The sequence below is a fragment of the Mus caroli genome, chromosome 8, assembly GCF_900094665.2.
Source record: "Mus caroli chromosome 8, CAROLI_EIJ_v1.1, whole genome shotgun sequence".
Taxonomy (NCBI): Eukaryota; Metazoa; Chordata; class Mammalia; order Rodentia; family Muridae; genus Mus; species Mus caroli.
In genome coordinates, this window is record NC_034577.1 from 60,953,643 (window position 1) to 60,980,098 (window position 26,456).

The 26,456-nt window shown below is 42.5% G+C and overlaps 1 long non-coding RNA gene across 1 annotated transcript in view; it reads right to left on the reverse strand.

The window, feature by feature from the left end:
* The window catches only part of LOC115031752, a 157,712-nt gene extending 142,647 nt beyond the window's left edge, over window positions 1-15,065 (reverse strand). Inside the window, exon 1 of the long non-coding RNA XR_003837414.1 lies at window positions 14,968-15,065. This is a non-coding gene — a long non-coding RNA (uncharacterized LOC115031752). The remainder of the gene's footprint in view (window positions 1-14,967) is intronic.
* Between the last annotated feature and the right edge of the window lie 11,391 nt (window positions 15,066-26,456).

Sequence of the window (26,456 nt, forward strand, 5' to 3'; positions counted from 1 at the left end):
ACACACATACACACACATACACAGAGAGAGAGAGAGAGAGAGAGAGAGAGAGAGAGATCACACACACAAGCCACTCCCATGCTCTTTCCCAGCCTTTCCTTCACTGCACCAGCAGAGCCTCTAGCCTGGGGACACAGCGTCCATGTAGCCTCCCCCGCAGCATTCTCTGCAGGTCAGGCAGCTTCCTGGGGAAGACAGAATGGCAGAGCCTCGAGTCCAGGCTTCCCTACTCGAATCCTAGTGCAAATCCGCATTGATGCCTTTTATTGCCCTCAGAATATGGAGGATTTTCATGGAATGCGAAGCTGGGGTTCTCTATTCCCTTTGAAAAGTGTCCATTTTTGTTTCTCTCACAACTTATTTTAGTAACTTCTCACTACTCTACTAAACTTCCCATCTCAGCAGCCTATCTCCAAAACAATAAGCTCTCTAAGGTGTGCATCTGTGGCAAAGCACCGAAGAGAATGCAGCAAGCAGTTAACAGTACTGAGAAGCCCCTCCCACTATAGCATTGAGATAGCTCCTTTTGCACAGCAAACTAAACACAAAGACTTGCTATTTCTCCTGCTTTGCAGATGAGAGACTTGGATAAGAGGTGCAGGACATAGTAGCAACAGAATACTTAGTTTCATAGTTAGTGAAGACAGCTACATGATAGTTCATCATACTATATAAGCCGACAGGTGTTGGCCCATGAATTTTCTGGGCCCTCTTCAATCTCGGGTTAAATATGCAGAGCTAGTAAGTCTGATTTCAGGCTACAAAAAGCAAGCAAGACACTGAGATTTTAGGCATGGAAGCCCAGTTCTCCAGCTGAGCCCTGCCACTGCCCAGCTGCAGCCAGCACTCCCTGGGATCACTGCCTGACAGCTGTTGCTACTCATTTAACTGGCTACAGAACACTGCGAGACTCTCCAAGGAAACACTGGGATTTTGAATCATCGAGTTCTGGTTCCCAGCTATCTGACAATTAGCAAATACGAAATGCAAATTCTTCTTTAGGCACAGATAAATTCAAATGATATGGCTGGCCATGGCAGCAATCTTGCCCTCACAAACTTTCCAAGTTCCCCAGGTTGCTAATCCACCATGTGTAAAGAGCCTGGGGAGGGAGCAATGCTCCTCCCATCATTCTCTGCCAAGGAACTCCCTTGTTTGAAAGTGCAGGTGTGCAGGACTCCAGGTCTGTTCCCACCTCCAGCATCCATGAGGACCTCAGTGTGCCACCTCCAGCATCCATGAGGACCTCAGTGTGCCACCTCCAGCATCCATGAGGACCTCAGTGTGCCACCTCTAGCATCCATGAGGACCTCACTCCAGCATCCATGAGGACTTCAGTGTGCCATGCTTCCTCTGAGATTCCACTTCTCACTAATGAAGCAGAAAATTTAGAGGAGGTAGTCCAGTCTTTGAGCTTCATGTCCGTATTTTAATTTAGAGCCAAATCTCATTTTTATCTGACCATATTCAAAAATCAACTATAAATAAATTTTTACTTTAAGAAGATATGGACATAATTCCCATATTCATAAGTGGAACACAATGCTGCTGTTTGTAATTGTGACAGGATACAGGCACTTTCGAAAACCCCAGCATGCACTTCGAGGACCACTGAGAGGAAAAACCTATTAGCCTGATAACCAGACATTACAGGAAACTTGTGGCTTAAAAGCTTTCCTCTCAGAGAGTAACAAGCCATCACTGGGTCTGATCTATTTCAGATCCATCAGTCTCATTACATGTGTATGCATGCACCTGTATATATGCATAGGTCCACAGAAGAATACAGATTTTTTTTTCCTGAGTTTTAAATAAAAAATAAGAGCCAGGTGTGTTGGCACACGTCTACAATATCAGCACTCAAGAGGAGAAGCAATATCAGGAGTTCAATGTCACAGCAATTTCAAGGCCAGCCTGGACTACACAAGACCCTGTTGTTCAATTAATTGATATTAATTTTAATTAATTATCTAATTAATTAAGTGACTTTGAGCTGGCCCAGTAGATGAAGTGCCTGCCATTAAAGCAAGAGGACTGAACTTAGGACCTGAAAAAATAAATAAATAAAATCCAGGCGGATATGGCAGCTTCCTATAGTCTCTGCTAAAGGCAGAAGAAACAGGAAATTCGCAGAGTAAGCTGGCTAGCTCAACTAGCCAAAAATAGTGAGTTCTAAGTTCAACAAGAGACTATAATATAAATTGTAGACTGAAGAGCAATTGAGAAAGACACTTTACATCAGCCTTGGGGCTACACAAGCACATACACACACATGTTGATGCATATGCAATACACATGTACATATGGATACACACGTACATGCACACAAAAATATTAATAACAAATATTAAAATAGAAAGGTGGGTAAATAGTAAGGAAAAAAAGCTGAAGATATAGTTCAGCATCACAGTGCTTGCATAGCATGTGTGTACCCCTAGGTGCAATCTTGAGGACTGATGTGTGTGTGTGTGTGTGTGTGTGTGTGTGAGAGAGAGAGAGAGAGAGAGAGAGAGAGAGAGATATCAGTGCTACTCTGGTATTCTCATTAGGGGGTGAATAAAAGGTCTACAAACCAGCAGACTAAGGTATGTGTCACAGGTAATGACTGAGCTATTATTCTGAATGATAATTCCAGGCTTGCACAGAACACTTTGCCTAATTAGACTTCACACAGGGGGGAAAATGCTTTAATATTTAACAAGTATAATGGTGCAATCAATGTACACAAGTCAGGCCTGATAAGGAGTATTGCTTATTAAAGAGAAAGACGGATGGCCATTGGAAGGTATAATCATTAAATGTAAAATCTCACAGGCTCCGACTGTGAACACCAGCCACATACTTTAAAATTACCTCGTCACCCACAGACACTCAATACATCACTTAGTCCAGTCCTCTTGCTCTGTTCAACTACAGAAACACCAACACCATAGATAAAAAAATAAAAAGTTAAAAAAAAAAAACCAAAAAACCTAATCCCTGCTGTTTCTCAAAGCAGTCCTCTTTTAAGCCACTTTGGCTAGTGTCACAATCCCAGAGAGTCAAGATGTCCAACATCTCTCGATAATCACTTCAGTTAGGTAATTAGCCCTCCTTTTTATTACCTTCAAGAGCACTTAAAGTGTTGGAAGCCTTCCTGACTGTATTAGATCCAGCCTGCCACAAGATGGTGAATACATAATTTGCTTATAGGTAATTCTTGAGAAAGTACACAGTAAACAAAGATATAGTGAAAATAGGCACAGTTACCAGCTGTATGCAAGACTTTAAGCATGAGTTTTCTGCTTGCTTTATCCAGGTCAGCTTTCCATTCACAAACTGGGATCCCAGAGAGCCCTTTGCCTATTCATGAACACTGTTTCTGACTAACCCTGTTTCTGACAGAATCCCTGTGCTTGTTGACCTCTATGTATTCATTGGAGGCCTCATGTGCATACATCCTGTCCATAGGCACTGGAATATAGCAAAACTGTTAACAGCAGGGGCTGGAGGTGGGAGCATGAACTGTGGTCCCTACACTCAGAAATCTACAGACTGATCCAATGATGACATAAGAGCAGCTAAAGTGTCCACAATCCCATATGGTGGTTATTGTTTGGTTTGGTTTTGGAGAGAGTCTCATCTAGCCTGTGTTAACCCTGAATTTTCTGTAGCTGAAGATGACTTTGAACTCTTGGTCCCCTTGCCTGTACCTCCCAAGTGCACCAGCAATCCTAGTTTTATACAGAGACGGAACTCAGGGCTTCATGATCACTAGGCAAGTACTCTACTAACCTAGCTACAGAATATCAGGCTTCCACTAACCCAGCTCGGAATATCAGGCTTCCACTTGTTAAACATAGGGAATACAATAGACTTGGGATCCAAACCTTTCTTTTCCTTCTTGGGATCAAAAGTACATGGTTCTTTTTTGTGTAAGTTCTTCCTGCACAATGACCAGACTCAACCATCAGAAACAATTTCCACAATGGTCAATGAATTCTACAAGGGAAGTGTTTCAATAGTATTTACTTTTTAGTAAACATCTCCGATCCTTCTGCACACGCTGTATTTCAGGAGGAAAGTGAGACTTATGTTTAATTGAAAACCACATTATTCAACTCCTGACAAGCCCCAGTGACACACATGCCATATCTTTCCTATGTACATCCCATTTTTGCCTCCAAACAACTCCTTAGAACTATTCTCAGAAATGAAATCTCTTTATTTTCAGAAAGATCATAGATTTGCAATGCAGAGGAAAGGCACTTCACATTTTAACTAACAAGTTGAAACTGTACAAGTGAAACTGAGATCATGCACACACATGCACACATACACAGACACACATATACTCCCATGTGTGTATAGATGTGAGTATAGGTAAATTGGAAGCTAAAGGTTTACATTAGTTTTATTTCTCTATTTCTCCTTTTTTTTTTTTAAACACAGGCTCTCTCACCAAAACTGGAGCACACCAATTTCTAACTCTGAAGCTAAGCAGTGTGTCTAAAATGGCTGAGTTCCAATAATCTGCCTGTCTCCCCTACTCATCACCCAGTGCTGAGTTACAAATACCTACACTTGGGAGTCAAATGCAGGTTCTCATGGTTGCCAAACAAGCACTTTACTGATTTACTGATACAGCCTCTCATTTCCATTCCTGATGTTACGAATTCAGCAAGACGTGAAAAGAGGTCCCTATGCTATTGATATGGACACTGAGTGCTTACCATCCAAGAGGAGGCATTCTAGGTGGCACTAAACCCCTCCTTTGTAGGGCTTTACTCTTCTGGACTCCTAAGGCCAGAATCTCTCATTTGTTCATTTGTGGCAGCACCAAGCACACAGTAGGAGTCTGAAACTTGGGAGCAGACAGTTAGAGCTGTCAGTTACATTATTGTAGGGGCATTGTAGGGGCGCCTAGATTTATCTCTAGCCAGCTACCATGCTTAACAATATTCCACACCCACTCATAATAGCATGATGGAAGCAAACCACCTATGTCTCTTCCTATGAACATCATGCCACTTAGTCGCTGAGCCATCTTAGATTAGTCCCTCCTGGCCTTCTGCATATCCACAGTGATACTCTGCAGTCTCGAATGAGCTGGAATTTCTGCAACATACTGACATGAAACCAATGATCTCAGAAGTACTATTGCCTCTATGGGTATATTTTACTAACCAATGGTCTTCTCATTACTTCTAGCTTCAGGAATACTGTCTTGTGAACTCTGCAAGCCCTCTAGGATAAAAGCAACTCATTCAAATCAGTGTGGTTATTCTATTTTTAATTTTATATTTCTAATTTCTATTTCTAATTTATACTAATTTATCTTTTAATATTTATAATTTTCTGTGTATGGGTGCTGTGCCTAAATGTATGTCTGTGTACCATGCCCTAGAAGGCCAGAAGAGGGTACCAGATCCACTGGGCCTGTAATTACAGATGGTTATGAGCTATCATGTGAGTTCTGGGAAATCAAAACTAGGTTCTCTGGAAGAGCAGTCAATGCTCTTAACTTCTGAGCCACCTTTCAAGCCCCCACATGAATTTGTTGAGTTAGCAAAGCCAACTTTATTTAAGCTTAGTCTACTCATTCCCTAACTCTCACTTGGTGGTGGTGAAGAACAGCTACAATCCCTGGCCATTCACACTGTCATCCAGCCCCACAAAGAGCCAACAGTCCTAGTAGAGAACCACACCTCTCTGCACCCTTTCAGCCCCAGCTAATCCAACACCACATCAAACACACACATCCTCATGCTTTATGGCAATCAGATTTACAAACCATTCATGCCCACCTCCCTACTACGCCTCTCTAGCTAAAAACGTAAACACTTTCTTGTGTTTGCATAAGAAACCCTTGGCTGCCAGTAAAATTTACCATTTTGAAAGTATGAACAGGAATTGGAAAGAGGCAACCCTGGTTCTCAATGACCACAAACATTCTCCATTTGATTCATGAGGTCATTGACCGCTAACCTATGTACATAGGTTACCAAAAGGCAGCACAAGTAGTCTGAGTTACTTATGTTCATGGAAGTCATGGGAGATACAGAAATCCATTGTTTAACAGAAAGCCCTGGTCACGTTTCCCTCAATCAAAAATTTAAGCGTTGTATGGCCATCGCCAATTTTGACTGTCCACTTGACAGGACTTAGAATTCATTGCCAAGAAAGCATTCCTCTAGGTATATCTGTGAGGATGTTCCAAAGAGGTGTAATTTAGTAGGAAAGTCCCCTGAATGTTGCTACTAAACAAAACATAGTGAACAAAATGGAGAAATAAGCTGAGATTTAGCATCCATGGCTCTTTGCTTCCTGACTGCCGAGTGTAAGGAGATCAGCCACCACGTGTGCTACTCACCAGTGTGTCTTCCCCAGCACCATAGACTTGTCTCTCAAAAGAAACACTCTTCCTTCCCTGAGTTGCTTTATGTAGTGCCTTGTCATAACAACAAGGAAGTAATTAATGTGGGTACCCAGTGTGGTCTTCTGGGATTCATCTTACCTACCACGGTAACATGTGTTCAGTGGGAATCCATATTGAGTTATAACGATCTAAAAATTGAAGATAATAAGAAAACTATCCAAGAGTAAGTAGACTTTAGAGACTCGAGATCTAGGGCAAGCAGCAGTCTCCTTCTAGTCTCTCAAATTTCCTCCAAAAAGAAAACTGGAGAATTGTTCTTTTCTTTTCCATGTATTGAGTACCTGCCACACAGAACACAGGCTACAAACATCTCAATTAATAAGCAAACCCCAAATATAAAAACCTTGATAAATTGATTCATATTCTAGATGAGAAACTAGAATCTAGAGAATCGACTTGCCTACAATCACAAAAAGGAACTGTACAGATTTGAACTTTGGCCAACCCTCAGCAGCTCCAAAGCCACAGTCTTCAGGCCACTGCCTCTTCGTTGCAGGCATTGGTTCCCACATTTTCTGATGATCTCAGGTCTCTCTGTATCTTCATTATAACTATCTTCCCCAAATCCACTAACTTGAATTTCACTTTAAGGATTATTCCTTTTTTTTTTTTTCAAAGCTTCCTCTGTTGTGTTCTTAAAGCTGGCTTGTTGCTTTTCTGTTAATACACTATGAATCCCATAAAATGGGATTTTGAAAACTACTGTAAATTGCTTTAGACAAATGGTTCTCTAACCCTATCCTGCATTTATATTTTTTTCCACTTTTTTTTTTTTCAAAACCCTGACCTCAGCTTCGCTTGCACCTGGGCAGGTCCTATTTACTTACTCACAGAAGGGTTGGCTTAAGCCTATGAGCCATCACACAATAAATAATGTCTCTAGGCCTCCTGCTCTATGACTGAAAGAGCTGGTCCTAAACTGTAATGATTCTGTAAAACCCACATTCCTGCCCCACCACACACAGCATCTACTCTGCACACCAAACAAGGCTGCTCATTATCATAAAACCACCAGGCACATCTTGGTAAAGCCCACCCTGGCCTACAACACAGCCCACTATACAGGCTGTGCCAACAAGACACACCCAGAGGCCCCGGTGGTTCTGGCTCCCAGCCACACAGTGAAACAGACATGGATGTCTCTAACCAAATCCCCAAGTAGACGGGGGGGGGGGGGAAGAAGGCTCATTTCTTCTGTGATATCAACTAACTCTTTAAATCTCAAGTGGGAATCAGCAGAGAGCTAGTAATTTTGATTTAACTCCTTGCTGAATGCACCAACTTCAGAAAAGCCTGTAGTCAGAGTCTAGGGAGAGAGACTTGTACACGAAGCTGGATACAGAAGGGCTTCAGTTCTCTTTTGAGTTCCTGGGCAGAGCCTGTCTGTAAGCTCTGTAGTTCAGAACCACTAAACNAGCCCCAGCCCCAGCCCCAGCCCCAGCCCCAGCCCCAGCCCCAGCCCCAGCCCCAGCCCCCTCAAATACAATATGCTAAGAGTTGGCCTTGCATACCCCAAAATCCTGAACATTTTCTGCTTTGGCCTACTTCAAACTTCACTTCTAACTTCTTCCAATTTCCCAAAATACCCTCTGTAGTGGCTATTCCTGGTTACTATATAGAGACTACCCATAAGTTCTGTGACTCTAGAGAACCCTGACTAATACACCTTCTCCTTACTCTCCAGCCCAGCCTTATTCTACATCATTAGCACCTACAGGAGGCACTAAGCTGCCATTGGATCCTAGCCTCTTCTGGTCAGCTTTGGAAATGCCCAAGTTGGGTAGGGAGCCTAGGCTAGCTAGTGCCATTCCACAGATTGCCTCATATCATTGCCCAGTCTGCCCCAGCTCTAAGAGAGAGAACCAGAAAAGAGCATCCTTTTCAAGGGTTGATCACACTCTACCGTGGACTTCAGGTATCATTATTTTTATGCTCCTCCAACTAGTCAGTACTAGGTGGAAGAAGGGAGGGATTGGAGACATTGAGAGGAGATAGCTAAGGAAGAACAGTAGGGAGGCACTATCATAGGTACCAGCTACTTCCAGTGGCATAGCATTTTTCTGAGATCTCAGTTAGTTCTGGCAAGAAGTCAAAAATGTATTGTCCCCATTATGCACGCAAAATTTATACATGGAGATTAAGAGTTGGGAGTCTAAGAAGAGATCCAGCTGTGCTAACAAACCCAGAGCTGCCCATCTCCAAGGTATAACACACACCCTGTCCCTACATTGTCCCCTTTTTATAGTTTTTGAATTATCTAGTAGAAAATCTTTATATAATGTGAGCATATGCACTTTGCTCAATGAATGCATGAATGACTGTCCCCAGCCTTCACTTTTATGTTCTGAAACCCACATTCTTGATTTTATCCACATATTCTTCTTCAACTTCCCTGCAAAGGTCCTTGATAAAAATGTAACTATTATCCAGGCAGTGTTAGGGCATGCCTCTAAATCCAGCACTGGGAAAACTGAGGCAGGCAGACCTCTGAGTGTGAAGACAGCCTGGTCTATAGAACAAGTTTCAGGACACTGTGAGATACACAGAGAAACCCTGTATTGAGAGGGAAAAGAAAAGCTGGGGGGGGGGCCAGAGAGAGAGAAAGGCCAGAGTGAGGAGAGGTGAGTGGAGGGGGGAAGAGAGGAGGAGAAAAGAAAGAAGTTCATTGCCACATAGGAAACTTAAGTTATTTACAATGTATTTTGGGCTACTAGAAAAAATTCTGGATGTACAAACATATAAATAACAAGTGCTGAAGCAAGTCTGATAAAGCACCATTTGTTACCTTGCTCCATCCTGCTCAGAAATAGATACCAATACAATAACGTAATGGAAATCAATGCCCTAGAGTTTCACCAACCCTCAGAACTCCAAGACATTTGCTCAATGGTCAATTCAAGGAGTTTATGCTGAGAAAAACAAACAACAACAAAAAACAAAAACCAATCTATGGTGGAGGCTAGAGAACAGCTCAGTCAATAAGAAGCTTGCCTGCCATGCAAGACTGGGGACCTGTTGGTTCCCAGGATTCACAGAGAACTCGGACTGTGGTGGTGTGTGTGCACTTATAATCCTGGTGCTCGGAAGACATAGACAATGGAATGCCTATCCAGCTACTTCCACTCACTATCTAGACAGCCTAGCCTAATCAGTGGTGGATAGCTCCTAAGAAACAACACCCTACCTTGACCTCTGACCTACACATATGTGGGGTATTTACATACATGTGCACTCCCATTCACATGTACATGGGAGGGGGTACTGGGAATAGCAGAGGTTCTAGGTGGGACCAGGCAGATGTAGATTAAAGCCCAGCTCTAGCATCCAACCTTACAGGAGTATCATCTCCAAAACCTTCATTCTCTCACCTTTAAAGTGCAGATAATAACAGTGCACATAGCCCAAAGTGGCTGTGCAGGCTGCATGAGCACTTCATGTCCCGTGCTTAACACAGCATTAACCAATTTTATAGTGGAAAGAATTACATTGCAATGAAATATAATGAGAAACCTTCAATGAAGTATCCGACTTTGCAAGTACTACCAGAGGTACTAAATTCTCTGAATCTTTGCCATTGAGTATTTCTATGGCTACAGTGATCTTGATCTATACTGAAAGCAACCCAGGCAATAATTATAATAAACACTAACAGAGACACATACATATGTATGCATATAATTTACTATGTGGTAGGCATTCTTCTCAGCACTTCTATAGACAGCACTTTACACATGGCTGTGTAGAATGTACCACACAGGAACACCCAGCCAAGAGGTAACTGGCTCTGAACTCTAATGTGCTATGTGTTTGCCAGGTTTAACAACTTGGCCCAGGAGGGTCAATCACACGTGAAAGGAATACCCGAGTACTAAATTGTACAAGGACAACTCATGGGCTAGCAGCAGTACCATTAAAACATATTGGCCAATTTAGCAGCAAGTATCTACGCTAGGTATGGTGGAGCTTGCCTGTAATCCCAGCCTTCTGGAGGTTTAGGCAGGAACAGGCTCACAAAAGTCAAGGTCAGCTTCAGCTGCACTAGGAAGAGCCTTTCTAAAGAATGTTTTAAGTATATGAAAAGGAAAGACAAGAAAAGGTCATTTCTGAGGGTACCCTAAAGCAGAATAGATGATGTTCACAAAACTACCAGTGAAGATTGCTGAACTAAGCTATGCCTTGGGAATACAAAAATCAATCAGTATAAACAGACAGCTCCCACCTACCTACTGTGCTTTCTGCTTTCCTCTTCATCAACCCAAATGTTCTTGGTGTGTGGAAATAAAGCAAAGGAGCAGATGCAACCCCAGGATAACCAAATGTTTGGTTTTTGCAATGCCTCAAAACAACAGAAATCGTCTGTGCCGCCTGTGCTTAAGTGATAGGTTCAAAAAAATCCTAGCTCACAGTTGTCATTTCCTTACAGGTGGCATCTCCCAGATGCAGGTCTCTAAAAATGACTCACAGGTATAAAGAGCCATTCATTTCCTGCACCTTGGGCAAGCATCCATAATCTTTGTCAGCTTGGGGTTCTTGCCCAAAACTAAATCACTGTGTTCTGCAGCAAGCTGTATGTCTATCATTTTGGCTGAGGCTCAGCTTCGGTCTTGGGAAGAGGAAGGACAGGCTGAGAGGTGCCAAGCCCTTCCCTAGCTGGAGGTTAAAACCTCTTCCGGTTCTAGAAAAGCATTCCTTTGTACAAACAGGATCTGCACGACTCTTTGATATGCCAGAACCCTAAAAGCAATCCAAAGAATTCTGCTTAATCGGGGGAGATGATAATAAAGAATCATTTATGGCCCCTTCACAGTTAAAGTTAGTCCTTTTATTTTGTTCATTAGCCACAGCATGATCTATACCTTCATTAAAAAACAACAATCATGTCACCTTGTCTTCAAATCACAACATGAGGAAATCTGAACCTGATGTTTGTAAGGTTTCTGAATTCAGAAAGGTTCTGCTAAATAAGAAGAGAAAGCCCTTTGTAAGAATTGGGGTCTCAAGGTGCTAACTTCCCTTCCCTTAGCCGAGTGAAAGTGCTTAGTTTCTCAGAATAAATTAAGTCTCACTGAAAACCTGAAAATATTTCTCTTATTTATTTGCAAACAGTATGACTATATTGGGGACAATAATGCCCGTTTACATATGCTGTCAGTGCTTCTTTTACCAAGTAACAAGATATATCTGGGAAATAAAGACACCTTTAAGTTGTTCAACAAATATTCGCAAGCCCAACTAACTTCATTAAAATCAGAATATACGCCGGGCGTGGTGGCGCACTCCTTTAATCCCAGCACTGGGGAGGCAGAGGCAGGCGGATTTCTGAGTTCGAGGCCAGCCTGGTCTACAAAGTGAGTGCCAGGACAGCCAGGGCTACACAGAGAAACCCTGTCCCGAAAAACAAAAAAAAAAAAAAAAAAATCAGAATATACAAGAGTGTTTCAAAACCCATAGCTGGGAGTGGTAGCTCAGGGATCATGCAAGGTTGTGGCCAGCATGGGCTTCATATGTGAGGCTCTAACTTCAGCAAAACTTCTCACACAGAAGATACCCTGAATGTTACATTGTAGAATGTAACAAGACACCTTAAACGCAAATTTTAATATAGCTCCAAGAAGAAAAAGAGGCAGAGAAGAAGAAGGGGGGAGGGAAGGGTAGGGAGGAGCTCCAGCTCGCTATATAAGATCCCTTAAAAGGCAATTTATATTATTTTAGTCCTACAAGTATCCATTTAGAAGAAAAAGCTATTTAAAATACATTGAGAGATTAAGTGAAAAAAATCCACCAAAAACATATGGACAAACACACACACACACACATACACACACTGAAAGAGAGAGAGAGAGACAGAGAGAGAGAGAGAGAACATTAAATTCTACATCTGAATCGTATATTTATTTTCTAAATTTAAAAAATTCCATATTTGAATATTATGATATACAAAGTAAAAAAAAAAAAGCCAAAATTTTAAGTCTCTAAAGTTATGTTTTAAACCACATTGATTCCATCAAAGAGGGCTTTCATTTATCTCCAGGCCTTTTATAGTTCTTTTTATATGCACGTCCTTCTCTGGTGAAGAAATTTCAAGTTCTTTGCTACCTGAAAGGACAGAAGGATGGGAACATATGACAGCCCAGGGTAATCCAGTGTACCGAGGAGGCCCCTAGTGGCAGAGCCACTACTCTGAGACCTCAGCTATTACAAGTTTTATAAGACCACTTTATCATGAGACCCAAATCAATAGGTAATAAAGTCTACCTGAGCTCAGCCTCTTTAGTACCTCTGTTAGCCTTAATATATGGTAGGGCTATAATTTACAGTCCCAAGGTCCCTTCATCAGGAGTACACGAAGAAGGATGTGAGCTGAAGAATAACTTCATTGCACTGTAAGTTTCAAATCAGTAAAGGTGTAGGAAGTCCTGGCTGCTTGCCATTGAATGGCACAGGGGAAGCAAGAGAGACAGCAGCCACTCACAGCTTACTGTTTCTTCTTTGGGTGTAGCATCATCTTATTTAGCACAGAGCTGGGAAACAGGGAGACTGGGAAGTCCACTTCATCATCCCTAATCCTGATGATGGTTTCTCAACCCAAAGAAACCCATGAAGCACTGCCTACTACCATTCTCGAGAGAGCCAATTCCTTGGTTCAAACATCCAAGCAGGGAATATTATACAGGAAATCCGATGGCTCTCAGTGGTAATGACCTCATGGATGGATGCATAGATGGAGCATGAATGAACAGGCAAAAGATCACATAAAAGAAGGAATTATTATTGTTAACGTTTTAAGTGTCAAAGCATATCTAAAAGTATTTAAGAGAGGCAAAGGATAGCATTTGGTAGGGGTCTATTGTATTCTGGGTGCTTAGAAAAGAATGTTATTTCACCCTGTCAAATATTGTTATCAAATGAAGAGTGTTGCAAACATTTTATATGTGACTGGCCCTGGGCCATGCCGCTAAAAAGTAGGATGAGCCTCTTGGATGCCAGTTCTCTGAAACAGCAAACACAGTCTCACAATGATGTAAATGGGTGAATCTAAACATTGGATTTTTTTTTCTTTGAAGCTCACTAATATGGCTTACAACTAGATACAGGAGATCTGAGACAAGAAGATGGAGAGAAATTAAAGTAATATCTTGTAATTTAGAGTGACAGCAGGTGTGTCCCAATCTGCAAAGTTCAAGCTTGGCAATTACACCATGCTAATTATTCAGACACTAATCACACAAGAAAACCTCAGTGCTTTAAGTACGTTCATGATTTTGTCTTAGGCTGTATTAATAGCTGTTCTTCACCCTACGAAGCTCACCTCCTGAGCTCACCCTAGTGCAGCACATTGGACACACCCATTAGGTAGTTGATTCAATGCAGAGGAGTGATCATATATGTATTAGGTTCCTACAATAGGAATTACCCATCTCATATTTTCTGGAAGCTCAACACATAATCCCTCTGTTACAGTAATCCCTCTTCTGTGTGTTCAGCTGACCTTTTATGCCTAGAGAACCAGTTACTCTCTGCCTCGTGCTTCTGTTTCCAAGTTCGTTAGACTTCTCTCCACGCAGCAGAACCCATAGTTTATTAATGCTCAAGGATCATAATAATTGGAGCTCTCTTGAAGAAAAAGTGTCAACACAATCCAAGAAACCCCGTAGAATTGCTAGGATTTACTAGATATTTAAATTCCTTATAAATATAGAATCGTAGTTAGTTGTCTTTAATGACATTTAAGTCAAAACTGTGCCAAGTCGTTGCAATCTGAATAAAAAATGGATTTTGCAAAATACAGCCATCCGATCACTCATTACTACTTCATTTTTAGCGTCCACTGAGGACATGTACAATAGTGTTAACGTCTTTTCCTCCATAACTTCAGAATCACTGACGACAGGGGTACAGGTGCAGGAAGTGTGGCGGAAACAAACAACTTTGCCTTCGCCCAGCACAGCTTTCCTTTTCCTCCAGCCCTCCGAGTGCCCCACTGCACCTCAAGACCATTCCCTGGCAGAGCTTCTCCCCGCCCCTGGCACAGACAACTGCATGGAGTCACATGCAGATGTGAAGACCCTTGGGATCCAGAGAGTCACCATCGCGGCGGCACAATGCAGGGGAGCGTGCTGCCCATGGGCCACCCTCTTCATCACAGCAAATACAATCCAAGAACAGCAAACTAGAGGCACCCGCACATATGCCAAGGCTACTTTGAAGTGGGGTTTCTGGAGAGTAAGCCAACAGCTGGGGGCTCAATTAGCGCTGAAGAAGCTCTGCTGGCCGTGGGGTGCGGCACTGGGGACCCTCGCGCGTCCACCTAGAGACACCGCTCTCTCCACGCGCCTCGCAAGGGCTACAGAGGGCAGTGATTCCGGAGTCCTCAGCCCTAGGACAGCAGTGGTCTCTGGAAGCCAGAGGTGCAGGCGTCCTCCCGGCTGACAGAGAGCCACCCTGAGGTCGAGGTCGGGGGCAGTGGCGCGGACAGGCAAGCGGCAGCGACACACCCGCACACAGCGGGCCACACCCGTCCAGCCCTCAGGGTAGGGACCCCGACTTACCCCAGGCAACACTGCAGACAGCGGAGCCGGCTCCCTCGGCTACGCTGCTCCCCTGCTGCCGCTGAACTTTCCCTCCTGCGAGGCGGCCCTGGGCTCGGCTCCACCTCCAGTTCCAACAGCCGCTGAGCCTCCAGGGACCCGGAGCAGTAGGGGGAGGGGGAAAGCGGGGAGCGCGGGCTGAACAGCGGCCAAGCACAGCGCCGGCCTCCGAGTGGGAGCCCGAGGAGCCGCGAGCCGAGGGGTGGGGGTAGCGTGGGCCTCAGGGCCGGGGTCGTGTATGGCTGCAGTCATCTAATTCCTCCAGGGCCAGTCTGCAGTGCGTCCCCGCTCCAGGTCCGAGCAGAGCAGGGTGCCCTGGTTGAGAGACTGTCACTGCAGGGAGCATGAGTGGAGAACAGGGTCTCCTGTACCGTGGAGACTTCAAGTGTGATTGATCACCGACATCAGAGAAGTTGGCGATAGAGACTAGGGCACTGTTGGAAGTTGCGCCCCAACAGAGAGGGGGCGTCTATCCTACAAGTTCGTCCCCACTCCCCAACTCATCCCCGAGGCATTTGCGCTGCTAGGACTGCCCTAATTCCAAAGATGGCTTGCATCCAAAACTTCTTAAACTCTACTTGAGAGAATTAATACGATAGTCACTGTTTTGGGTGCCCTGAGTTGTGGTAATAAGGCCTTCAATAAGAAGCTTTTATTTACAAAAGATCAGAAACCCCTTTAACCCTTAGGCAGCCCCAACTGTGGCTAAGCGATGTCTGTAAGGACCTCTGGCGGCCACATCCCTACATCAACTCAGCTGAGATTCGTGGAAAAAATAGAAGAAGCCCTGTTTGCCAAATCACAAAACATACAGTGTAATTTTTCTAGCTGCATCAAAGTACTGCATGACAGGGAGATAACAAAGAGTTAACACTGCATAGATATGCACATACATATGTGGACATCAGTCGTTTCTCACAGATTAGCTCCTAGCATCCTCAAAAGGCAATTATATGGCAATTTCCATTTGCAGATGGAAGTCACTAGGTGGAAGTCAGGGTTTTTTGATTTCACACTTAGTGGGTAGCCGAGCAACTTCTTCAGAGCTTTTGTCCTAACTAACACTAAAGCATTCCTGTCTTCATCTACTGATAGGTTCTTCTAGTTTTGATTGCTCTCACCTACCGAAGTAGCTCTCATCTCTTTACTCAATGCTGTCTCCAGAATCATGTAATAAAGTTATGCATAGGTTTTAGTTTGGAAAAATGGGCTAGAAAATTTGAGTATGGGTTGCCATGGCCCCAGCACAGTCATGCCCTGCAGGCTATGTGAAAGATGGGGAACATACTTTATAGCTACAATAATCTCTATTACTCTAAATAGAATAAAGAAGGAGACCACTTAAGGGTCGACTCTGGTTCCTTTATGGGTGTTTAGCATGTGGAGGGACATCAGGTCACCACTTTCGAACGTCTCCCATTTGGATATTGGCTCTGGGGTATTGCAGTAGATACCAACGCATATGCCAGTGCGTCACTGCATGCCAATTGAAAGCCAGTTTTCAGGGACCGGTATCCTTCTGTTTTTAATAGCTTCAATAGTATATGAAAAATTATCGAATTGAGAAAGCGATAAAGCAATGAAACTAAGTAGCAGCATCGTTAAGAGAAGATACCTTTTCCTGGATGAACAAGAGGGAAATTTACAATGGATTATCTGCTCAGGAACTTCTCTTACAGAGTTATGTCTTGTGAACATTTTATCTCCATCATCAGGAGGGGCAGTCCCTGACAAAACTGAACAGTGAAACTAGCAGAAAGATGGATTTCCATGCCCTAGAGCCAAGGACCAGAAAGGCTGGGCAGAACACTAAGCCTAGATGTAGTTTTTGTTTTATTATTTAGAGACTCAGTCTCATGAGCCCAGGATGATGTCAAACTCATGGTAGCCAAGAACCACTTTCAACCTGTGATCCTCCTGCCTCGGGCTCCTGAGCGCTATGATTACAGACATTCACTGTAATGAATGTAAAGGTCAGCGTTGGATGAAAAAATTAAAAAGGAACAAAAAGAGAAGACATTTTGTGTGGCCTCCTGTGAACTAGGATTATAGACATAAGCCTAACCTCGCTAAAACCAGTTTCTAAGATTTACTACCAAAAAGGAAAAATTTACTACTTGGATTTTAGCTTGTACCTGAAATGTTATAGAGTTAAAATATCTTTCACAAGCATGATTTAGAAATTAAATTATGCTGTTTGAATCTTCAAGGACATACTAAAGATATGTTATTGTCAGACTGCCAATGTGGGAGCAGTGAGGAGACACATAAACAGGTTTTGAAAGAAGTGAATGGACAACAGCAGTGTGACTTAAAGTAGAAAGCTTTTGTGTTTATAAAAGGCAGATGTGCGAATTAGACCTGTGTGTGTGTGTGTGTGTGTCTGTCTGTCTGTCTGTCTGTGTCCAGATTGGCTTGAACCTCACTACATAGCCCAGAGTGGCCTCAAACTTGTGACAATCCTCCTGCCTTAGCCCAAGAGTAAGTGTGTAAACCTGAACCTCACACCTGGCTTTGATGTGCTAATCGCCTGCTTAAATAGATACTGCAGAGCTGTTAAATGCCGAGTACAGAAGTACTTCATATAATCCTAGATCACATGTCTCAGATCACCAGGGTCCTTGAGAAACTTGACCCAGGCCATCCAGGAGCTGCAGCAACAGTTGTGAAACTCATTCATTAAAGCTCAATTGCTTTTCTTTTGAGAGCTACACTGAAGTTGTGTTCTTCAAATTCAGTTCCACTAATCAGGGTTATCTGATTCTCAGATCACAGAAATGTGCTGTGTAGTCAGTGGCGGGTCATTAGATGTAAGACAGTTTCTGTTCAGAGATTAGAGATTAGCCAGTTAGTAGTGTTGTAGGCGGAAGTCATTAAGATAGGGTCTAATTATGTTCTATGCAGTCTACTTTTTAAAACCTTGGAACTATGAAATAGAATTCTAAACAATTTTTCATGTAAAATGAATAAAGTAAATAATGTTTGAACCAATTAAGTAGATTTTATTTTCTTAGGGAAGGTTTTATAACTCAAATACAGTATGGGCTGAACTAATAACTGTTGTCTGAATGAGAGACACTTTAAGTTCTTTGGATTGTCTCCATAGTCAGATCTTTAAATGCATGAATCACAAAAACCATTATTTTGGCTGGACATGGGCAAGGTAGAGTCAAAGGATCTTGACTTTAAGGCCATCCTGGGCTATCTAACAAGTTCAGGGCCAGCCTGAGTTATACAGTAAGATGCTAACTTTAAAATTTAACAATAAGTCAGGACTGGAAGGCAGGTTAGAGGCAGTATGTGCAAGGCTTGGTTCCCAGCACCCCTCCCCCAATTAATGAATCAGTTGGTTTACAGTATTTACATAAAATTTACATGATTCATGCTTTTCTTTCTAGCTCAGTCCAGGAGGTGTGAAAGACAGAAATACCCCCTCCCAAACTGCTCTTTTCTCCATATGACAGGCCGGAGCCATTCTTTGGGGTGACACTTCTGTCAGCGTAGGTAAGACCTCAAATAAAAGCTGGCACACCCCTTGCTTTAAAGGTGGCTCTTTCACCCTATCCCTGTGCACTACATGGCCTCTCACTTTGGAAAACACGAAAACGTTGCAGAAGGTCATTCAAAAAAACAAGACGAGTGGAACACCAGGAAGCAGTTCACATCTGCCTGCATCCCTATGACACAAACCCAGACAAGCAAGCACAGGCATGGGATGCTCAGAGTAGGGGCTTTCCTTGCCAAGGTAGTTACATTTGCTCACCAGTGGTCAGAAATCTCGCTCACCCAAGGCCTTTAATCATGACTAGTAACACTCATTTTCTTCCCTTTTTTTTTCTTTTACATTTCATATTACATCTTAAGTTATTTTGTGAGCATGCTAAGTATTTCCTTTTAATTTTTGTTGCATTTATATTTGTTTGGAGTACATGTGTGTGCATGTGAGCCACAGTGCTCATATGGAGATCAGGGTACAACCCAATAGAATCACTCTCTCATTCTACTCGGTGAGTCCTGGGGATCAAAATCAGGTCATCAAGTTTAGTGGTGGTGCCCTTACCTGCTGAGCCATCTCATTAACTCTCATTTTCGAATATTAAATATTATTTTCTCTTTGATAACTCAAGTCTCTAAAGGTCACAAACAGGTTCCTCTAACTTTAGCTTCAGCCCTAATTTGTTTTAAACTGGTGGTGGATAGGTTTATTTGAAGTTATTATCATCTTTCCAACCATTATCATCATCTTAGATCATTTATTATTTAGGTCAATATTATAAAATCCCTGTCCTGCTTTCAGGCCTTCACTCTGTACCCTTCCACTGGCCTAGAGATACACTGTAGCAAGCTGTCCATTAATAAAATATGTTTCAATAACACACATTATTGTAAGACTCTTTATTACTGACTGTCAACAGTAGAATGCTTGGAGGAGTGTTCAAGGATATTAGGAGCACTACTGTAGGATATGTCTGCACTAAACAGAGGAAACCACTCAGTGACAGGAAGAGCAAGGCCATTCAGAATCAATAACCCCTCAAGAAAAACTGCCTAAGGAAAGCAACAAGTGAGCTGCTGCCCCAGATGACAAAGACAGAGAGGTCAAGCTGAGAAAATGGTCCTGACCACTGGCAGCAAAGGCCATCCGCTGCTGGTTTTCTTGTTTGTCTTAGTCTGTGATATAGGGGATGATTCACCTTGTCTAGCCACTCACAGCCCGAGGACCTCAGGCTGCCTCCCTGGCTTCAAGAGACTCACTTAGCAGGAAATGCATTAGTCAAGTCATTACTTAGTCACCCACAGCAAGTGAAGCAGTTACTGTGTGCCACTGTGGGAATAACACAAGTGACTGAGCATAGTCCTCACTGAGGAACCTGGCATTTAGTGGAAAAATCTGAACCTAGTATTTAAGATTTCAGAGGAAGCCGGGTGTGGAGGCATGCACCTTTAATCTTTAAGCATGCACTTGAGAAGCAGAGGCAGGTAGATCTCTGAGTTAGAGAGGCCAGCCTGGTCTACAGAATGTGTTCCAAGACAACCTAGGCTACATGGAGAGAAAAGAAAGCCTTTCCCTGAATTACCTGCAGTTTGATAGGTTCCTCTGAGGAGTGGCTTTTGGGAGGGATCTGGCAAGGCAAGCAGGCAGATAAACCAGGGAGACGGTCTCCAAGAAGACACACATGACTCATGAAGCCAAGTAAGGCAAGCAAGCACTGACCAAGTCTTGAAAATAATTAATACTCCAAATGACCAGGACATACGAGAAGTTTAGGGAGAAAGAAGAAAAGAGTCTGGAAGTGGCCTGAATCTAGATTACGTGGAACTCTAACTTCCAGGGAATGTATTATTTGAATTTTTGTGGAGTGTTAAAATGTATTTAGAAGTATACACTGTTGGTTACTTAATCAGCTTTCTTTTTTGCTGGGAGAATCCTGTTTTTTACTCTTTTACTCAGAGTCCATCTCCACGATGCCTTAAAAGGAAAGCCTAAGTTGCCACTGCCTAGAAATAGCGAGATGACTCACAGTTAACAGCATATACTTCTCTTGCAGAGGACCCAAGTTTGGTTCCCAGCACCCATATCAGGAACTCACAATAGCCAGGATCCCCAGCTCCAGGGAAATGTAGTATCTCTGGCCTCCATGGGTATCTGTATTCACATGCATGCATACACAGGCAGACAGACAGACAGACAGACACACACACACACACTGAGGTACACAGACATGCACAGAATTCCAAAATTAAATAGTTAAAAGTTCCACCAGCTGTAGAAGGGGATAAAAAGATAAATTATGATTGGCTCAAGCCAAAGGAGAACATATACCAAACCTTTACAGACCCTGTGAGGTGCATCACAGGAGAGGTCTGAGTACCAGTCAGTAATGAGTTCAGGAAAGGCCAGGGTTTGAGAGAGGAGAGTGTGAATGGGAAAGGCTCTCTGAACAAAATATCATCATCTACATAATAAGAGAAAAGATGAGCTAGGAGAGTCCTATGAAAGAAGAAAAATGAGAGAACAGTCTGTGGGCATTATGGCTCATGAGAAAGGAATATTCCATGGTGGGAAGTGGGAACGTCAGAGGAAACCAAATGGCAAGGTACTGAGGAACTTACAGTTTCAGAGCATGTGGTGACAATCACAGCATAAAGTCCTGCAGTTAGACAAGGATGGAGAGATGGCTCAGAGTACATAATAATCTTGCTAGGACCCAATTTTGGTTCCCACCACCCAAATCCTGTGGTTTACATCTAAAAAGGTCTATCAGATACACACAGTGTGGCCGCACAAGTTAACTATAGAAAAAGTTGCTCTGATTTTGCAGGCCATAGAGATCTATACTTTTACACGGAGATTTCACAATGGATCCAGGCTGATTTATTGTTAATGAAATCATAGGACTTCCTAGATGTGACTGGTAACCCTATCATTGCATATAGATTCCAAGCATGCTTCAGGCTTGACCTACAGAACCAATAGCAAGCAGAAATAAGCAATGAGAAGCAGGGAACAATCCATAAGGAACTAAATATTTATTTATTCTGACTGCTTCCGGCATAATAACTATCTCAGCAACATACTAATTTGTTATATGTCTGTCGCATACTCAACCTTTGACTAAAATCTATATACATAAGAAATTAAAAAGAAAAATAATGTCACTACATCGGTGCATCCCTTTCTTCATCACCCCTGCTGTTACGGTCACCTTCCTCAGTGTTGACCCAGTGCCAGACAAAAGAAGCTTGAGAAAAGACAGGTTCAGTTTGGCTCACAGATCAAAGTTACAGCCTATTATGGCTGGGAGGTCTTGATCAGCAAGAGCTTGAGGCAGCCGGTCACACTGCCTCTGTGTGACTAAGAAACATAGTGACTAATGCTGCTACTCACGTCACTTTCTCCTTTGCTATAAGTTCAGGGCCATAGCTTATAGAACAGTGTCACCCACATGTAGGGTGTGTCTTCCCATTTCAATTAATCAAAACATGTATAGTGGCTTGCCTCCTAGGTGACTCTAGATCCTGCCAAGTTGACCACACAGCTTCCCATCTGAAGACACAAGTCCTGAGTTTACTGTAAACATACTCAGTCATGTGTTGAGAACCACAGTACCATGTAGGAGCCGGGTGTGTACTCCCTACCTGAAGCTTCTCTGAGTCTCCATCTGCCGCCAGTTGTTCTTCCAGCCCTTATCTCCTTCTTGTCTCAGGAAACTCTAATGACTCACTTGGCTTTCTGCAAAATTGTTCCCCATCCAGGAACAATTTCTGCTTTGAGTTCTGGACTCTCCAACCTGGGTCCTAGAGTCTTTTTCTTCCTCTAGTTTCAACCCCCCTTTTCCACCTCTACTCTCCACTGAACGCTACTCTCACCTTCATAGGCAAAATTAGCACAGAGGGCCATGCCCCTGAGACGCAGGACCTGCTCTTCCCTGAGTACCTGTTGCTCACTCCTCTACCCCTCAGCACTGCAACAACATTGCTCACTTCAAAATCTTCTGAATTCCTGCAAAGATCCCAACTTCAGAAAGACCAATGCTTCTATATGCCACTAGCTCACATTGTCACCAGCAGAAGCACTGTTATTACAATTGCCATTTGGTTACATACTAAAGACATTGGTTTTTAACCATGCTAGACCAACTGCCCTAAGCTTGCTACACCTGTTACACCTGTCACAACTGGCCTTGAACTCTCTGTCTCAACTCCCTGAGTGTTGGAATTAGAAGCATATATCATCATACAAGGCTCAAAATGGGTTCTTAATGATGAAAAATCTGAGAATCATTTGTCTCTCCAGTGTTGTCCTCTTAAAATAAGATAAATCCAAGACAGAGATGTAGCCCCATGATTCCCAGTCCAGTATTCTGCTGTCTACCTCACAAGCTCTAGTTCTAATGATCTAGGAAGACGCTCTGCCTTGCCTCATTCCTGTTATGTGAGACAGACATCTGGCTGTCCATGTCTGTGAGTCCTACATATGCAAGTTTAACTAAACTCAGATGAAAAATATTTCTAAGTGCATCCATACTGAACACATGCAGACATGTGTCCTGCGTTATTTCCTAGGCACCCCAATAGTGCCATAATTGATGTCAACATAGCATCAGGTTGGATTCCAAAAGTCACTTAGAAGTGATTGAAAACACATAAAAGAGTATTTGTATGTCTATGCAAATTCTCTGCATGGAATGTGAGTGCCTTTGGGTTCAGATATGTGAAGCAGTCCCTGTTCCAGTCTCCCACAGAGGCTGAGGGATGACTAGACTACCATGAAAAGTTCAAGTTCAAGAATATGTGAATGAGTGGCCCTCATCTTCCTCAGGCACCTCCTCTTCTGTCATATCTCACCATGTCCTGTGCGTTGAGGGATAAGTCAATGTCCTCAGTGTGTTCTGTTTCTTAAGCCAACACCTGGAGTCACACAGGGTTTTCATAACTAGATAAGGAACTAGATAGAGAAGCATTGTTTCTTTCCCTCCCCAATGGAGCACAGGCTTCTCCTTCCTATTTCTTTAAACAAGGAGCACATTGGAAGACAGCCAGTCCTGGAATGTATAAACAGAGCTTCTCTTCAGACACAGCTCTTACCTTGATTGGATGGAGAAAGACAGCTCAATCCCCCCCACTGATAAAACAGTTTTTGAAGATCACTGCAGAACTCCTGCCATGCTTTGGAGAACAATGCCAAGGAAAAGGGTGAAAAATCCTAAAACTCCATCACTGTATGTAGTGTAATACAATGATGATGAAGCAGCCAAGTAAATACAGTAATAATATTGCTCTGAAGAGTCACCAAAACAAAAATGGGCATAGTTCTGCTCACTTTTGCCACTTTCTTAGGTATGGGAGAGACTGCTTGGAAGCAACACCTCCTGGGAAGTGGTCTACCTAAAATTCCAGTGTTCTGCCCCGGCTAGACTTAGCCCCTCTTCTAATCCTGCTGTCAATCCATCCACACCAGAGATTTAGACAGTGCAGGTGTGTCCGACTTTAGTAGCTTCTCCTTGGAATAGAAGTTGTCGTATGAACACACAGGATGGTTTTCAGTCAGAGTTCCTCAAGATTATGGCCTTCTAGACACCCTGCTGCTGCTCAGACTTCTTAGTTACAGTTCATGGGGAGTTAACTGGTGGACTATAGATTGGAGGTGTGCACAGCTTTCCTAGTTCTAGTCTAGATTCTCCTACCAAGACATCACCTCAAAACCAGATAAATTGAGAGTCCCAAGCAGCTTCTAAGGACAACAACATTTTCTTTTTTATTCATTATTAAGAGAAAGTTCTTTGATGCAAGGAGTGAAAGCTACACTTATTTGTGGGTATAAGGATAAGTTTTAGAATGCAGTTAGGATTTATGGTGCTCTAGTAAAAAGGTGGTAGTGGATTCTATTCTAAGATCTATGACCTCATAAGTCTCCCAAATTCCTTACACATTTTGTTTCCTTATTTTATATTTTTGACTTCTTGTCTATGATACGTTTGGGGTTCTCAATGTTCACAGTATTGGATATCCATTTCTTTCTCTAGATTTGGGGAAATTTCTGCTGGATTTTAATTGAGTAAATTGTTTATGTTTTCAAAGTTTTTATCAGTTTCTTCTTTTGTCTATTAATTTTTAGGTTTGGTCTATTGAATGTGTCACAGACTTCTGGGAAGTGTAGGATGTGTTCATTAATTTTTATTTATAATTTTTGGGTTGTGTTGCTGTCCAAGTTTTGTCATCTGGCTCTGGAAATCTTTTCTTTCTCTGGTCTTGTTTGTCAATGATGTTTGTTATTTGATTGATGTTTGTTATTTGATTGATTATGTTCTTTACTTTCAGCATTTATGTTTGATTCTTTTCTTTTTTCATCTTTTTTATTGGATATTTTCTTTATTTACATTTCAAATGTTATCCCTTTTCCTGGTTTCCCCTCCAAAAACCCCCTATCCCATTCCCCTGCCTTCTGCTCCCCAACCCACCCACTCCCACTTCCCTGTCCTGGCATTCCCCTACACTGGGACATCAAGCCTTCACAAGGCCCAGAGCCTCTCCTCTCATTGATGCCCAACAAGGCCATCCTCTGCTACATATACGGCTGGAGCCTTGAGTCCCTCCTTGTGTACTTGTGGTTGGTGTTTTAGTCCCTGGGAACTCAGAGATAGTGGTTAGTTCATATTGTTGTTCCTCCTATGGGGCTGCAAACCCCTTCAGCTCCTTGGGTCCTTTCTCTAGTTCCTCCACTGGGGACCTTGTGCTCAAGGACAACAACTTATAAGAGGAAACTAACATATCACTGAAACAAATTGGCAGTGCAGACTTTTTTGGAGCATACATCCTTGATATGAATATTTTAGAGCTGGCAAGCAAGTACCACAGACAAATAAACCCATCTTGTGAGCATTCAGCAATGCATCCTCAAGGACTAAATAGTAGTTACTGGTTGAGTGCTAGAACCACATAGTGTATGGCATAACGCTTACTGAAATGAATGCCTTTTTATTATTTAAAACTTAAAACCTTTACTATATTTACCTCCTAAGAGGTTGTCTAAGTTTAAAAAAAGATAACAGTGGAAAATAGAACAGCAAAACTGGGAAACAAATTTGTTTTAAGTGATAAGGCACGTAAAGAGACTCAAACTCTGGAAAGTTCTTTGATACAAACTAGTTTCTTCCCCACTCCCACCAAATAAATGTTAGGGAATCACTTAATGAACAGGGCTTCAGGTATGATACATTGCTAACATACTAGGTTGGGGGCTCCTATGAAAATCCCCAGTCCATGTCAAAGGGGGAAAGAAAAAGTATGAAGCGAGGGAGGAAAAAAAGGAGGAAGGAAAGAGGGCTGAGAGATGGAGTAGGAAAGGGAAAAAATGGAGAGGGGGGAAATAAATCTCTACCACTTTGAAAAACAGCATGGAGAAATTTTTTTCATTAGGTATTTTCTTCATTTACATTTCCAATGCTATCCCAAAAGTCCCCCATACCTTCTCTCCCCAACATGGAGAAATTTATAAAGATCAACAGTGTTTACCCATTTGATCCAGCCATTCAGTGTCTACAGGTCCCATATTTCCCTGAGACTCCCTGGGCAGTTAATGTTTGCTTGGAAAAATAAGCGACATTTTCTTCAGTGTTTTAGCCACTGGTAAATTCCTCCTGTAACTTTAATTATCTTAAATAGACTCATTAGCTCACCAGAAATGTAAAAAAGTCATGAACAAGTTAAGTAGGTTATATTCAGGAATATATTGTGTATGTATACATACATACATATTACTATAACAATTAATGATAAAAGACATGAATATAAAAAAAGAGTAAGGGTGGGTATATATGAGAGTCTAGAAGGAGGAAAAGGAAAAGAGAAATGTAATTCTAATCTCAAAACCATCTATAATTTGAGTTTCAGCGAATTTGGCCCTGTCTCTGGGATTCAAAACCCCCTTCTGACCTCTGAGGGCACTA